This window comes from Acanthopagrus latus, chromosome 12, assembly GCF_904848185.1.
Source record: "Acanthopagrus latus isolate v.2019 chromosome 12, fAcaLat1.1, whole genome shotgun sequence".
In the NCBI taxonomy this organism is placed as follows: Eukaryota; Metazoa; Chordata; class Actinopteri; order Spariformes; family Sparidae; genus Acanthopagrus; species Acanthopagrus latus.
This window is the reverse complement of record NC_051050.1, coordinates 17,311,643-17,326,405: the sequence shown is the minus strand read 5'-3', so window position 1 is coordinate 17,326,405 and position 14,763 is coordinate 17,311,643. Positions and strand designations below refer to the sequence as shown.

The 14,763-nt window shown below is 40.9% G+C and overlaps 1 protein-coding gene across 4 annotated transcripts in view; it reads right to left on the bottom strand.

Annotated features, from left to right (window-relative positions):
* The window catches only part of znf462 (zinc finger protein 462), a 53,054-nt gene that overhangs the window by 27,515 nt on the left and 10,776 nt on the right, over positions 1–14,763 (bottom strand). Inside the window, exon 1 of one of the 4 annotated variants that reach the window (XM_037117021.1) lies at positions 11,691–11,802. The exons of the other annotated variants lie outside the window; for them this stretch is intronic. The gene's annotated coding sequence lies outside the window, so the exon portion shown is untranslated. Of the gene's footprint in view, positions 1–11,690; positions 11,803–14,763 lie in introns of those variants that run through there. 4 annotated transcript variants of the gene reach the window in all.

Sequence of the window (14,763 nt, the reverse complement as noted above, 5' to 3'; positions counted from 1 at the left end):
AGTCATGGAAAAATTAGAATATTTTCAATCACCAAAGCGCCTGAAGCTGATAGAGCTCTGATACAAAGCCTGACGAAAACATAACAAAGCAGAGAATTCAGCAGATGCTGATGTTACTCCGAATACTAAGAAGGTCCCATTTTTTAGCATAGCATCATTCCAAGAACAATGGAGGGACTGAGGAGGGATTATGGGCTGATTTGTCCCATTTTTATTACCTTGGGATAAGCAACAGCTGGAGAGCAGCTCCACAGCTCAGTATTTAGAGCAGACTATTCCATCAGATTGTATCAAGCGCTCTGAAATAAGATTGAATGAATCGGCTGAGAGATGAAGGCTTTATGTCTTTGTGCTGCTTTGCAGTTTGGACTTGGCCAGAAAAATGGATGTTGATGATGGGGGCCATCATTTCACAGCTCTTTCATCATGGCTGTCTAATCAACTGACGTTTTGTCTCAGAGACCGTATAATAACACAGGGCACAGTTTACAACCTTGACTCTTAAATCAAAACCCAATCAATAGGAGCTTTTCACGCATTCTTTTGAACACAAGAAGAGGTAAATCAAACAAAAGGAACAGAAAGTTTCTCATTTCTGTGAGCCCTTCTTCTCTGAGGAAAGAAAAATCAAACAAATTGTACTGGAGATGCAGTATCAAAGGTGAATAACATTACTATTGTATGACTACCAGAGGTGTCACGATCCTCCAGATCCATCACTCAGTTTGAAGGTCATGATTTGATTAAATTCTCCATTTAAACATTTTTCAGCACCATCGGCACTGTTTGAATATCAAGTTTTGATTTGTAAAGATCAACAGATCATTAGTTTTACTCCCAAGTTAAATTTATATTTTAAAAATCTTCTTTAAAAAAAAAAAATAGGCTACAAGGAAACAAGTGTGATATAACTGCCATATTTTTGTGGTTTTTGGCTGCAACTAACAAACTAATTATTTTCTTTTTTTGATAAATCTGTCAATCATTTTCTTAATTACCAGATTAATTATTTGGTCTATAAAATGTCAGAAATAGTGCAAAAGTGTTTCCCAAAGCCTGAGATGACTTCCTCAAATATCTTGTTTGGTCCATAACTCAAAGATCACTTCCAGGGCCACAGGTGGATAAAAGCAAGCACCTAGGCAAGCAGACTGTTTCTACAAACATTTGTGAAAGAATGGGTCACTCTCAGGAGCTCAGTGAATTCCAGCGTGGTACTGTGATTGGATGCCACCTGTGCAACAAGTCCAGTCGTGAAATTTCCTCACTCCTAAATATCCCACAGTCAACTGTCAGTGGTATTATCACAAAGTGGAAGCGATTGGGAACGACAGCAATTCAGCCACAAAGTGGTAGGCCACGTAAGCGAGCGAGGTAAGCAGATGCTGAGGCGCAGAGTGGGCAAAGGTCGCCAACTTTCTGCAGAGTCAATCACTACAGACCTCTAAACTTCATGTGGCCTTCAGATTAGCTCAAGAACAGTGTGTAGAGAGCTTCATGGAATGCAAGGCGTCAGATGCACTGGACTCGAGAGCAGTGGAGACGTGTTCTCTAAAGTGACGAATTGCCCTTCTCCATCTGGCAATCTGATGGACGAGTCTGGGTTTGGCAGTTGCCAGGAGAACAATACTTGTCTGACTGCATTGTGCCAAGTGTAAAATTTGGTGGAGGGGGGGGTTATGGTGTGGGGTTGTTTTTCAGGAGCTGGGCTTGGCCCCTTAGTTCCAGTGAAAGGAATTCTGAATGTTGGACAATTCCATGCTCCCAACTTTGTGGGAAGAGTTTGGGGATGGCCCCTTCCTGTTCCAACATGACTGTGCACCAGTGCACAAAGCAAGGTCCATAAAGACATGGATGAGAGAGTTTGGTGTGGATGAACTTGGCTGGCCTGCACAGAGTCCTGCCCTCAACCTGATAGAACACCTTTGGGATGAATTACAGTGGAGACTGAGAGCCAGGCCTTCCCGTCCAACATCAGTGTGTGACCTCATGAATGTGCTTCTGGACGAATGGTCAAAAATTCCATAAACTCCTAAACTTTGTGGAAAGCCTTTCCGGAAGAGTTGAAGCTGTTATAGCTGCAAAGGGTGGACCGACATCACATTAAACCCTATGGATTAAGAATGGGATGTCACTTAAGTTCATATGCGAGTCAGGGAAGGTGAGCGAAAACTTTTGGCAATATAGTTTATTCATTTTGGTATCACAGACTGCAATCAAGAGGCAGAAATCAGAGAATTATGGCATTTTTTCTTAAAAAACATAAACAGATTTTAAAAAGTAGTGAATATTGGCAATTAAATGAATAGTTGACAATTCATAGATTAATCATTGCACCTCCAGGCAAGTTAAAGGGAAAAAAAAAAGATTCTGGGAGAATCGCTGATTCTGCTTTTGATTTTGATAACTGAAATCGTGACACCTGACGACTATTAATCACACTGCAACAGGGCTCCAGACAACTTCTTACACTGGTTGCACTGGTGAGTCGAATTGTTTCATTAAGGTCCCTCAAGCATACAGTCTGGTTGCACCCAATAATAGGAAACTCAGGAACACAATATACATCACATTCCAGGCAACAAGACAAACTTGAATAAATCAAGCTAGAATATTATCAATTAATTAACCAATGCATGAATTTGTATGTAACAATCTAATCTAATGACACTATGTTATAGGCTAATATTTGTGCCAAAGCAGCTGTCTTTACAGTTGGTGTTTGCTAAATTTCAGGGGCACTGATATGACCAATGAAAATGTTTAGTTGCACCCTGAAGCCCTGGGTATGTATTTGTAAGGTTGAAGAGGCTCACAGAGATTTAAACGGTCAGGTATACAATCATCAAGTTAAACATGAACAATCTGTACAACCTAATGTAACTTAGTTTGAAGAAACAAACAAATATATGCTTATCCGGAACTGAATCGGCACCTCTCTGACCCAGTTTGTACAAGAACCACACATGTGGGTTAACAAAGCTGATATTTATATATAACAAGGCTCCCATTCATGTCCACAGTGCTCATATCCACGGCCCATTCACAAAGACACAACTGACGGAGGATCTGTAATGGTATGGGTGCGTTGTAGGATTCACTCAGAGTCTTTTGATTGATCTCCATAGATCAATGAAGGCCAATAAGACTTATAACAGGAGACCATTTTACAGACTGTAGCACAAACACTGGTGCGTCAAGATGTTTCAATACTTTAGGATGATTACATCCTCAAATCACCAGGCAAGATTAAGAGCAGTTCTAAGAACACTGTGGACTTCTTTCGGGTCAGAACATATCTGAACCTACACACAGCTGCTTCTATGACAGCCTTTCAATATAGATCTTCTGAAAATACAACACTAAAAAAACAATGAGGTTTACACAGGGAGAGTTGTGCACACATGAGGGTGTGTACACCAACGCACACACACGTCAGTTCAGTTTGTGACCGTTAAAAGCGACCAGAACAGAAGGCTTTTGTGGTTTAGTGTACTTACAAAGTTATGGTTATAGATTTTGTTTTTGCACGCAAGATGTTTTCTGACATATTTTTGGGCCTTTGTAGCACAGTATCACAATATCAAGTAATTGGCAACATGGCAAGAGAGAGAAAAGAAGGTAATGGTGTGATTCATGTGAGGACAGCATGAGGACATTGGGCATATTATGGTCCAATGAAGGACGAAATCTCTGGTTCTGCTGCAGAGACAAACATTTCTTGAAATGGTTCATCGTAAGTCCAACAACGTTTTAGGAAACTGATGCGGAGACCAACCAATCTGATACCTTAATTTGGATATCTACATATCACGACACAATTTCCTGTCTTGCTTTTCTCTTGTGTCAAACTCAGGACATGTTGAGTGAGCCAAATCTTCCAAACTCATTCAGTTGAAGACTATCGCATGTTGGGTTACGGGGGGAACAAAGTTACTTCCATTCACAGAATTCTGGGAGACAAAAATTTGGGGCTACTAAATATCTTCATAGAATTGTTTAATTTGCTGTAGGATCCTGGTTATGGCCTTAAAATTTCATCATTACATATTTATAACTCACAACAACATCGGACTGAAGAACCTGGATCGGCATCTGGAACAATTATTCCAATGAGTAAAGTACTGGCACCCTGGCCTGATATATGAATCAGTTCGGTCCAAATTCGAGTGTACAGCTAAATTAGTGCAGTACTCTTTTAATATCTCCAGTTCTGGCTGGATAGTAGGAAGGCTCGAGAGAGGAGAAATCAGGATATTTCATTATAACTGCACCCACACAAGTCAGAGTAACAGGAAAAGGCTTATTACTCAAGTGCACCAACTTAAAAACAGACTTTGAATACAGCGTGTTAACTTCAGCATGTAATGTTTGCCAAGTAGCCTCAAACATGGGCTGTTGACATCAATCGAATGTATTCAAGTTTCGGCTATTTCTTTCACTCTCAGAAAAATAATACTCGATTTAAAATGTACCAGTGTACAACAAAATATTTCACAGTTCCAGTTATTATTTTTTTCAGAAACAAATCAATGAAAGAAATTATGTACTACCGGGAAAAAACAAAACAGGGGTTGAGTATTGTGTTACAAAGCCGGCTTTGATTTTAACAGATATATTACAGAAATATAGCTTCAGTGCCGCCATCAGATTCCCTCGCCTGATCTTTTTTAAGTGAGATGGAGCCAGAGACGGTCGGGAATCCCGCCCTGCTTCCTACACCCAACTGGTCGTCCAGTGGAGCGCTCCATGTGAGCCGGCCAAGCTGCCAGTATGTCCCTGAGCAACCAGGGGATCCATTGTTGTTCAGGGTCAGGTTACAGCCTCACCAAGGGGCCCCACCCTGCTCTCTTGGCAGTTCACTGCTGTTTTGAACAAAGTTGCCTCCTAATGCCAGGTTCCTTGACATGGATATCAAGAGAATCCTTTTGGAGAGAAGGGGAGAGGAATGCCCGGGGAGGAAAGGAAGGAAAAAAAAAGCCTCCTACACAACCACCATCTGCCTTAGAGTTGGCTGTGTCTTTTCAGCCAGTCAGTCCCTCTGCCACACCAAGTTAATGGGTGAGATTGTGTAACTGCTTTCATCTCGTCAGCTGGGGCTCTAACAGGCAGCGACTGAGCTGCTCAGATCCTCCTCTGAGCCGAGCTTCAAGGGCAGCCATTTTAGGAGCAGACTATGTGCGCTTAGGTGTTTCAGCCAGCACACAACATGGACCCGCAGATCTGATCCTCTTCCTCAAAGGCAGGCAGCCCTGACACTGGAGAGCTGCTGACAGAAATCTATCTGCCAGATGTACAGAGCTGTACCCAAGCCCTCTGCCCACACAGCTCAGCAGAAAACATCTCACGCTCTTGCTAGGGCTGACTTTGCCTCGTCCTATCATTTCTCAGGGACACTATCGCTCACACATCGGGAGATTTTCAGAGAAGCGCTCCAATCCCAGGTTCCAAAGAAAGACGGAGTAGGTCAGCGCGAACGGCATGCACCAACACTTTCGTGGAGAAGCTGCCAGCTACGTTCCACAAGGGGGGTCTAAAAATGTGAGGCATGTCTGAACTTCTTTATCTCAGAGCTCTGCAAACCCTCAGCCCCGAGGAGAAGACGAGGAAAAAGGGCAGAGAGAAGCAGGAGGGGAGAGCAGTGAAGGGCCCTGGAGGGGAAGGGTGGGAGGGAGAAGGGAGGCAGCGAGGGAGCATGACAGAGCCACCTGGAAGACCTTCAGTGGGAAGCAACAGAGGACAAAGCCATCAGACTGGGCTCCCCAGATTCCAAAGTCTACTGACATTTGTTAATCACCAACCGGTCTCTCTGCATCGGCGAGCTCTGCCAGCAGTCACACCCTCTACTCAAACTGGCTGACAGCAGCTGCTCTGTCTGAAAGAGGGCCTTTGAATAAGCCAGCATTAAGCTGATTAGGAGTACAGAGGTTTTGTCCTTAACTGTTGGTTAGTGCTACCATCTCATGCCGTCAGGGAGAGGAAAACCCACCAGTGCGTTGTAACACTGTTACATGTTGAGCATCCTGGCTTCAGTTAATTCATCATGACGTGCATCTTGTCAACCTGCAGCCCCTCAATAATTAATGACCCATGGATTGAAAACGACAGCCAGCTTTTGGAAAAGGGGGGGGGGAGAAACAGTGGCAATAACAGTAGGTAACCACAGCCATGGAGATTGATTTTTCTTTCTTTTCTTCTATTTTTTTGCGAGATGAGATGACAACATCAGAGAGAAATCAATACATTTTCAGTCAAGAAAGTTATTAAAAAACAAAGAAAGAGAAGGAGCAAGGGTAATCATATAATCCCTCAAATTCTGATCTCTTCAGTCCACAGACGAGAGCAGACAGACAGCAGCAGAAAGATCTCATTGTGTCTGCAGACAAGTAGAACACGTTGCGTCACACCAGCGCCGTGAGTTTTGGCCTCTTGCACAAAAAGGAGACAGAGAGCTGGAGATCAAGATGGCTACTCCCATCCTCTGATGTCATCAGTCCCAGAGAACTCAACGCACCAGATCTGATAGTGTGTGCGTACACAAATAACACAAGGCATGGTGCAACACAATATGAGACACCATAAACTGCTGCTCGACAGGGCTGTGCAGGCGCAGGTGTTCGGATGTCAGCCTGCCCTCAATGGACACATCTGAGGCAAAATCAAATCAAAAGTATCACAAATAAACATTATTTTATAATATAGCAGCAAACTCCAGTTGTAATTATTGAGATTACATGACCATCACGTCCATCGAGAATGAATAGCTCAGAAAGTCAAGCAAAACCTTCTCTGTTGGACAGGATGTAGAACTGCCAAAATCAGTCAGTTAAGTCCTGCATTTTCCACCATCTATTTTGCCAATCTATTAATCATTTAAGCGTAATTTTGTAAGGAAACATGTCACATTTATAAGTGTGAATTCTGCGTCTTCTTCATGGCAAACATAATATGTTTGAGCTATAGACAAAACAAGACATTGGAGGACTTCATCTTGGTTCATCCGATCGACTTTTCACCATTTTCTGACTCCATACAGACCAAACTAATCTAACCATCAAAATGTATTCAACTGTTTAATCCACAGTACAAAATAATCGTTAGTTGAAGGCCTGGAAACATGTATTAGACCTCATTAGAAGGTAATAACCAAACAGCAAGACTTGGCTTCAGTGTCTGACATGTGACATAAGAGATAGGAAGTCTGCCGCACTCGACCATGACACAAAGCAAACAGGTTCTCAACCAGCAGCTTCTACATGCTGGCTCACTGCCTCTCTGTGTAAATAACTGATATTCAGATTCTGTGCTTATGTCATCAACACTTACTCCCTTTTGTCTTTCCCTCACAGTACTAATATGCACTTTCTATGCACTGTTGGGCACGTTGTTCCACTTTTAAAGCACTTTCTGCCATGAAATGTGCCAATTTGTGACAGAATGCTGCAATGAGGCTACAAAAGATCTGGTCAAGAGGAGCGATCTTGAGAATGAGCGGTTAAATGCATAACTGTGATGATAACAGGTATTATATCTGATGCTGGTGCTGCATTTCTATAGACATTGATGGAAATGAAAAAGAGCCTTTCGCTCTGAAGCAGCTGTAGGCATGTCGTTTACCAGCCCTGAATAAAATGTTTCTCAAACCACTGATACGTTACCATCATGCCAAATTGTTTATGACCTGACTTTCATACTGGGAGGCAGAAGGCATGGTGGTGGAGTTGAGGCAGAAGGCTACCAAGCCAGTGACTGCAGTTCAAGACTGTGTTTAAACATTTGTAAGTCTGAAAAACATTTTGGTTTGACACCTCAAGATGAATATACACCAAGAGATCAGTATGTTAGCATCAATTTTCAGGTATTTACACCTATGTTAAGAGGTGTGTTCTATTAGATTGATTATTCAAACAATAGATAGAGCTGAATGTCTACTCTCAGTTTCAGCTTTGGGTTATGCCTCTGCAGACAGCATTTATGGTTAAAAAGGTGTAACCAGCATGAGGACCAGAGAGCTGTTTATGGGAGAAAAGCGATTTTGAAGCTGAGAGAAGATGGAAAATCAATCAGAGCTATTGGTCATAGCCAGTACAACCATTTGGAATGTCCTGAAGAAGGAAGAAACCACTGGTGTACTCAGCAACAGATGTCGAACTGGTAGACAAAGGAAAACATCAGCAATTGATGACAAAACATTGTGAGAGCTGTAAATAAAAAAAAAAACCTAAAACAACTGTCAGTGACATCACCAGCAACCTCCAGAGGACAGGACTGAAGGTATCAAAATTCAAATTTGCAAAACACTTTGGGAACAAAAGTACAGAGTTCACAAAAGAAGATCCAAACCACTCATTAGCAATCCGAATCGGAGGGCCAGATTGGAATTTGAGATGAGGCTCAAAAGTTCTGGGACAAAGTTTTATGGACTCAAAGATTAACCTTTACTGAAGTGATGGAATGGCTAATGTGTGGAGAAAGAAAGGATCTGCTCAAGATCCCAAAACACACAAGCTCATCTGTGAAACAAGGTGGAGGTAATATCATGGGCTTGGGCTCCCATGGCTTCTTCTGGGATGGGCTCATTGGGCTTCATTGATGGTGTTACACATGATGGCAGCTGCAAAATGAACTCTGAAAACTACAGAAACATTTTGTCTGCCAATTTAAAGGGAGGTGGAACCAAACTGATCCGTCATCATGCAGCAAGACAACAACCAAAAACACACTGCCAAAACAAGCAAGGAGTTAATCAGTTGTTCCGTTACAAATGACACTATCTTCGAAGTTTTGCAACAGATTTAAATGTAAATACCTGGAAATGAAAGCTGACAATGCCGATCTCTTGTCTCATATTCATCTTTTGATGTCAAACCCAAATGTTCTCAGTGTACTGCCACAGTAAAGGAATTGACCTCGCTGTTTCAATAGCTTTGGAGTGGACTGAATCCATTAATTTGCCAGTTAAGTTCCTGTCTATAAACTGACCTGTCGTTTCAGATCCACAATGAAGCATACAGTACAATTTTGTCTACTACTTTCCCACTTTCTATTTTTAGCTCCTTGATAGTCTACTTATCAATGTTTTCAATACCTTTCCATTTTTATTCTAGTTTAGGGGAAAGAGAGACATGTTTTGACTGCATTTCACCACACAAACGTTCGATTCTTGATAGCTATCAGTCAGTTCAGTTCCTAACAACAAATTGTCAATGTGTATTATCTTCATTAGATCACCTACTGGAACACTGTCGTCCCATGCTGTGCGCAAGCCTGCACACCCACCCTCATTATCACGCTTTTTGGGTTAAGTTTAGTAAACATTTAACGGCACAACCTGCTTTTCCTGAATGTGCCAAATCTGCCTACGCATCTGTGAATCCAGTCAGTGTTCCTTTACGCAAAGTAAACATGTTTTTCATTATAATTCTATTATTACACATGGGCTCCCATTTTTTTTTATTGGGGAGTTAAATGTTCTGAATAGTCCTTATTTCTCATGGCTTTACCAAAAATGTTTTCAGCAACACCTGTCTTTATGGCACTATGAGCTCTGTGTAGCCTCTCAGTTGCTGTTTTTGTATCTGAAGGCTCAAATCATCGTCCTGAAATCCAACATCTGCTGATGCAAGTATGGGCCAAGTCAAGCAGCAGCAAGACATATTTATTTTGGCACCAAACCTTTAATCATTCCCTTTACCAACTTCAAAACTGAGGGACTTTGAAACCAGAAAAACCTGAGGAAAGGCTTTGGTTTCAAAGTCAAAGTTTTTTCTTTGCTCATTCTACACCTGGTGAGAGCATCATCGGGTGTCAGGTTTAGACTGTCGATCGGAGCCTGGTTACATGAGAATTTAGCTTGTAATTTTACACTTCAAATGTTACAATATTGCAGGCTTTTGTCATCCAACTGAAGTCATTTGGGATGAACACTTGTCATTTTTCAAGTATTAAAAAGCCAAACATTCTTCAGTTTCAGATTCCTAATTGTGAGGATTTTCTGCGTTTCTCTGTCTGATGTAATGGTTAGCTGATTATTTTGGGGTTTCAGACTGCTAGTTGTCCATAACAAGTGATTTGAGGACATCAAATCTGGCTTTGGAAGTCTGTGATGGACAGTGTTCATAATATTATAGCAGTTTATTATATCCATGGTGGATTTACAGTAATCAAACTTAAGTTATTGTCAACAAACAATGCTTTTTGAACCATTTACTGAACAAAAGTGTTACTAAACAATTAACCAAAATAATAATTACCAGATTAATCAATTACAAAGACAACATTTAGTTGCAGCTTTCGGCCAGACGACTGTTTTTTGTGTGTGTTCTCTGCCTGAAGATTTCCACACACTAAAGAATTTCATATTCAGAAGTAGTTTCTTTCTTGCGAAGCACTTATCACAGAAAATATTTCTGTCCTTTTTAGAGCTTCTTCAAAACCACTTTCCGCCACGGGTTTTCCACTCAGACTGTAAAAGACACCTAAACGATGTACAAGATGCATTTCAATGTAAACCAAGCAAACTCTTCACACCCTGAGACATCCAACATGCTGAAGAGAGTGCCAGATCTGCCCAGAAAAGGCTACACGTGAGTGTTTTTTAACTGTATAAGACATAACTCCCAACACTTCAGACCCTGCAGCTAACACCACCATCCAGGCTGCTCGGAGCTGCAAACAGAGGCAGCACAGACAGTGACGAGAGGGTGAGGACAACTGAGTCACTCCTTCCACATCTGTGGGAAATCTTGACACACCATTTCTGTTTGAGCTGAAGGAAACTCAACTCAACCTTAGCGTCCTTTTTAACCACAAAAAGGTTTGATCTGTGACAACTATACATTCAATATCGTCCTAGCTCTGTCAGTGAAATCTAATGAATCAATTGAAATACATTCAAACCATAAAATCATGATTCATAATTTGTTCTGTTCATAAAATGTGAAAAAAATTATAACTTCCCAGAGCCGGCAGTGGCATCTTAAAATTCTTGGGCTTATCTGACCAATTACCCAAAACTCAAAGAGAAATAGTTAATTATCATATATTACAAAGATTAGCAAATAATCTTCAATTCAAATAACTAACAGAAAATGAAAAGTGGAATTAATTGGCTCACTTGGTTCTGAACACCCAGGGTTTTTTACGGTTTAGTCCAGTGTGACCAATTACTCACAGTGGCTAATGTTAGCTAATATTAGCAAACTTTAAATAGATATAACCGTTCAGCTGAATTACTAAGTCAGTTCACTGACTTTAATATTCTATAGTTAGTTCTATAGTTTAATGATAATCTTGTGAAAATAAGGTGAAAAGGCGGTTGGTCAAAGTTATGTTAGCCCCGTCTTTACTGAGCATTATAGCGAGTTTCAGCTAATTCTTTAGCTTTGCACCAACTTTACTATTTTGGTTCACTCTCACAGATCTTGTAGTGTTGTTCTGGTCACAGGAGGTAGTTTTTTCTCAGGGATAAAGCTCTAAAAACCTACTGTACACTACCTGTTCAACGCCACAGCAGACAGACACATCAAGCAGCTAGCTAGCAAACAAAATAGCGCATACAGCAGCTAAAGAGCTGGATATTTCCCTCTGGATGTCAATGTCATGCTAGCCTCAACTATACAGAGCATTATACCAAGCTTCAGTTAATTCTTGACCTTTTCTGCAACTTTACTCTTTCGGTTCACTCTTACCGGTCTCGTAGCGTTCCTTCGGTCACAGCAAGCTGTTGTCTCAGCAATAATGCTCTAAAAACCCACTGTATACTACGTGTTCGACACCAAACAGTGGACTGATACAGTTAGCAACTAGCTAGTGAACAAAATGGAAAATATGGCAGCTAAAGGGCTGAATATTTCCCTCTGGAGTTGGTAGCAACCAAAAAAAGAGCTTAAAGAGAGATTAGCTAGATCAAGTGGCCAGATATACAACTCCAAATAAATGCTTATGTGTAAATAAGCATCTCTTTGCTAACAGACTCACTCTATCAATTGGAAATGAGAAGATGCTGTGTTCATAACTAACTTATAAAATTATAAATTAGGTATTGAAGGTTTGAATTAGAACTATAATAACTAAAATAGCATGACATTGTTATCACTTTTATGGGGTCAGACAAATTCAAGTCATAAACCTTTGGCACATTCCTGCTGTATTATTTACGGTGAGCAGACACAGGGCTGCTGCAGGCTCTGAAACCACAGCCAAAGGGTAACCAGGAAGCATAATTAACGTTTGGATGGTTAGACTGCCGGCTAACATGCAACCATATGTACATGTGCCTACAATCTCTTAGCCAGGCGTGAGACACAAATACACCCACATTACACCATCACCACCTCAAACAGACACAAACATCTGATTTTCAGCTTTCACTATTTTTGGTTTCCTCGAAGATTTGCCCCACCTGAGGGTCTCAAATACACATGAAAACGCTTTGGTCCTGAATATGCCACAAAGAATTACTCCCTGAAAAGGATCTCCACAGAATTTCTTAACACACATTTTGGAAGTTATTTCGGTGCAGATTAGGAATGGTGCCCTCAAATGTGAGCCAGCCAAAATAGCAGCGTCTGGTTTGTAGCGATTCTTTGGCCTGCGTGCAGCTTACACTCGTGTTGGCTCACAGTTTGGCTTTTATCTGTCGGCACTGTGGCAGATAACAACACTGGTTCAAATGAGAAAAGCGGGTCCGACCTGACTGACCTTCATATTCCATTAATCCCTTCACAGAAGAATAATATATTGACAAATTCAACCCCAGCACTGCATGGGAGTCTCACATTGTGTCAGTAAGCATGATAAGTGGAGATGGTGAACTTAAATTTCTCATATTTTCATTCAAATCAGATCAATTTAAACTGATTTTGTTATTGTAACCGCTGACTTCCCTCGCACCTAGAAGTGTCAGGTTTCCTGCAACGAGAAGAAACCAAAGTTTACAGTAAACGAAGTCCTCGTGCAATACGGAGAGCTCAGACAATGAAGAGGAAAAGAAGATGCAAATGAGTTACAGTGTAGAGCTGCAACGGTTTCATTATTAGTCTGCTTATTATTTCTAAAAAAAATAAATCAATAAATGTAAGAAGTCCAAAAGCACAAAGATTAAAGTTTACAACAATATGAAACAGAGAGAAGCAACAAATCCTCACATTTGAGGAACTGGGACCAGAAAATGTTTAGTATTTGGAGACATCCTCATTCAGTTTGCTCAGAAAATGAATCTTACTCGCTCGGGTGCTTTGGTTTATGACTACACACATACCTTGAAATCTAATGTAATAACATCCCATCAGCCTCAGCTGTGGGTTACTTAAGTGCTACTTAGCAGATGTTAGCGATGTAACACACTGAATATGATAAATATTATGCCTGCTCAAATCAGCATGTTAGCATTGTCATTGTGAGTGTGTTAGCATGCTGATGTTAGACTTTAGCATGTTTTTTGGATTCAAGTGGTCCCCAAAGGATGAACAATAATCAGATATTTTTCTGACTTTTTATCCAGCTCCATCATTAGTTAGAAATTAACTTTTGGTTTATGACCCAATACCTTAGAAATCTACTACTACTGTGACATTCCATTTAGCCTCAGCTGTACTTTGTGTTTAGTGCTACTTAGATAATGCTAACATGCTAAACTAGGATGTACTACATAACAAAGTTCACGATACCTTTCTATAATTCAATATGTTAGCTTTGCCACTGTGAGCATGCTGATGTTAGCCTTTAGCTCTTGGTGATGGAACGGCTTTTGTTTATGTTAATCTACCTTTACCCTAAAATAATGGTGTGCTCAGCTGTAGGCCTACTCGTGTTTGGTGCTGCATAGCAAATGCTAGCACGCTAACACACTAACCCTCTAATGCCTTCATAATTGTACATCCATAAACACATAATGATAATCAATTTAATCTCACATATAATCTAACAGACTTTGACATTGGAATTCATTTGCAATCTTATACCTGAATCCAACAGATATCTTGTTATTGATCTTGATGAGCCTATCTGTTTCATTACAACAGCGTTTCAGCTCTCGGGTGATAAGAACAACAGTGAGCTGGACAGTGACCTCACTCCTGTCTGACTGTTCAGAGCAGAGAGCTTCCTCAAACGATGTGATCACATGGTGCTGCTCATTTGAGGAAGTCTGAATGCACAGAGATGAGACATTGATCCCACCTGGCCGATCAATAGACCAGGCCTTTTCAGGGGAGATGTGAGGAATCAATAATGTTCAGTATGAACGTTTTGTCATAACATTCATCAGACATCTGCAGGAATGGGATGAAAGGGGTGAGAATGGCATGAAACCGCTGCAGAAATGAGCAGAATAGAGCTGGAGAATACAACACAGAGCCCCGTTAATTGACAGCTTATGGTTTGATTTTAATTATTTCAACCTTACTTCCAGGCCTTAGGCTATTTCCAAATATGATCATGTTTGTAGATTCTGCTTCAAGGTCAATGTGCTGAATAAATATGTTGGAATGGGCAGCAATCTTTAATCATCTTTTTCAGCTAAATCACCAGGTACACATTTGGAGCCCACTTCATTTTAAAAGGGAAACAACCAGCATCCAAAATCATCAACACCATCATAAGATATTATCAACCACCTGACTAAAAAAAATGCAGGAGTTAATCTGGTGAGAAATCTGTTTCAGGAAGCATATGGCATTCAAAAGAAGTAGGTCAACCATTAACCAGTTAGCACGGCCTTGACCAGAAACCTTCTTCCAGCACTTCCTCATCTGGGACCAC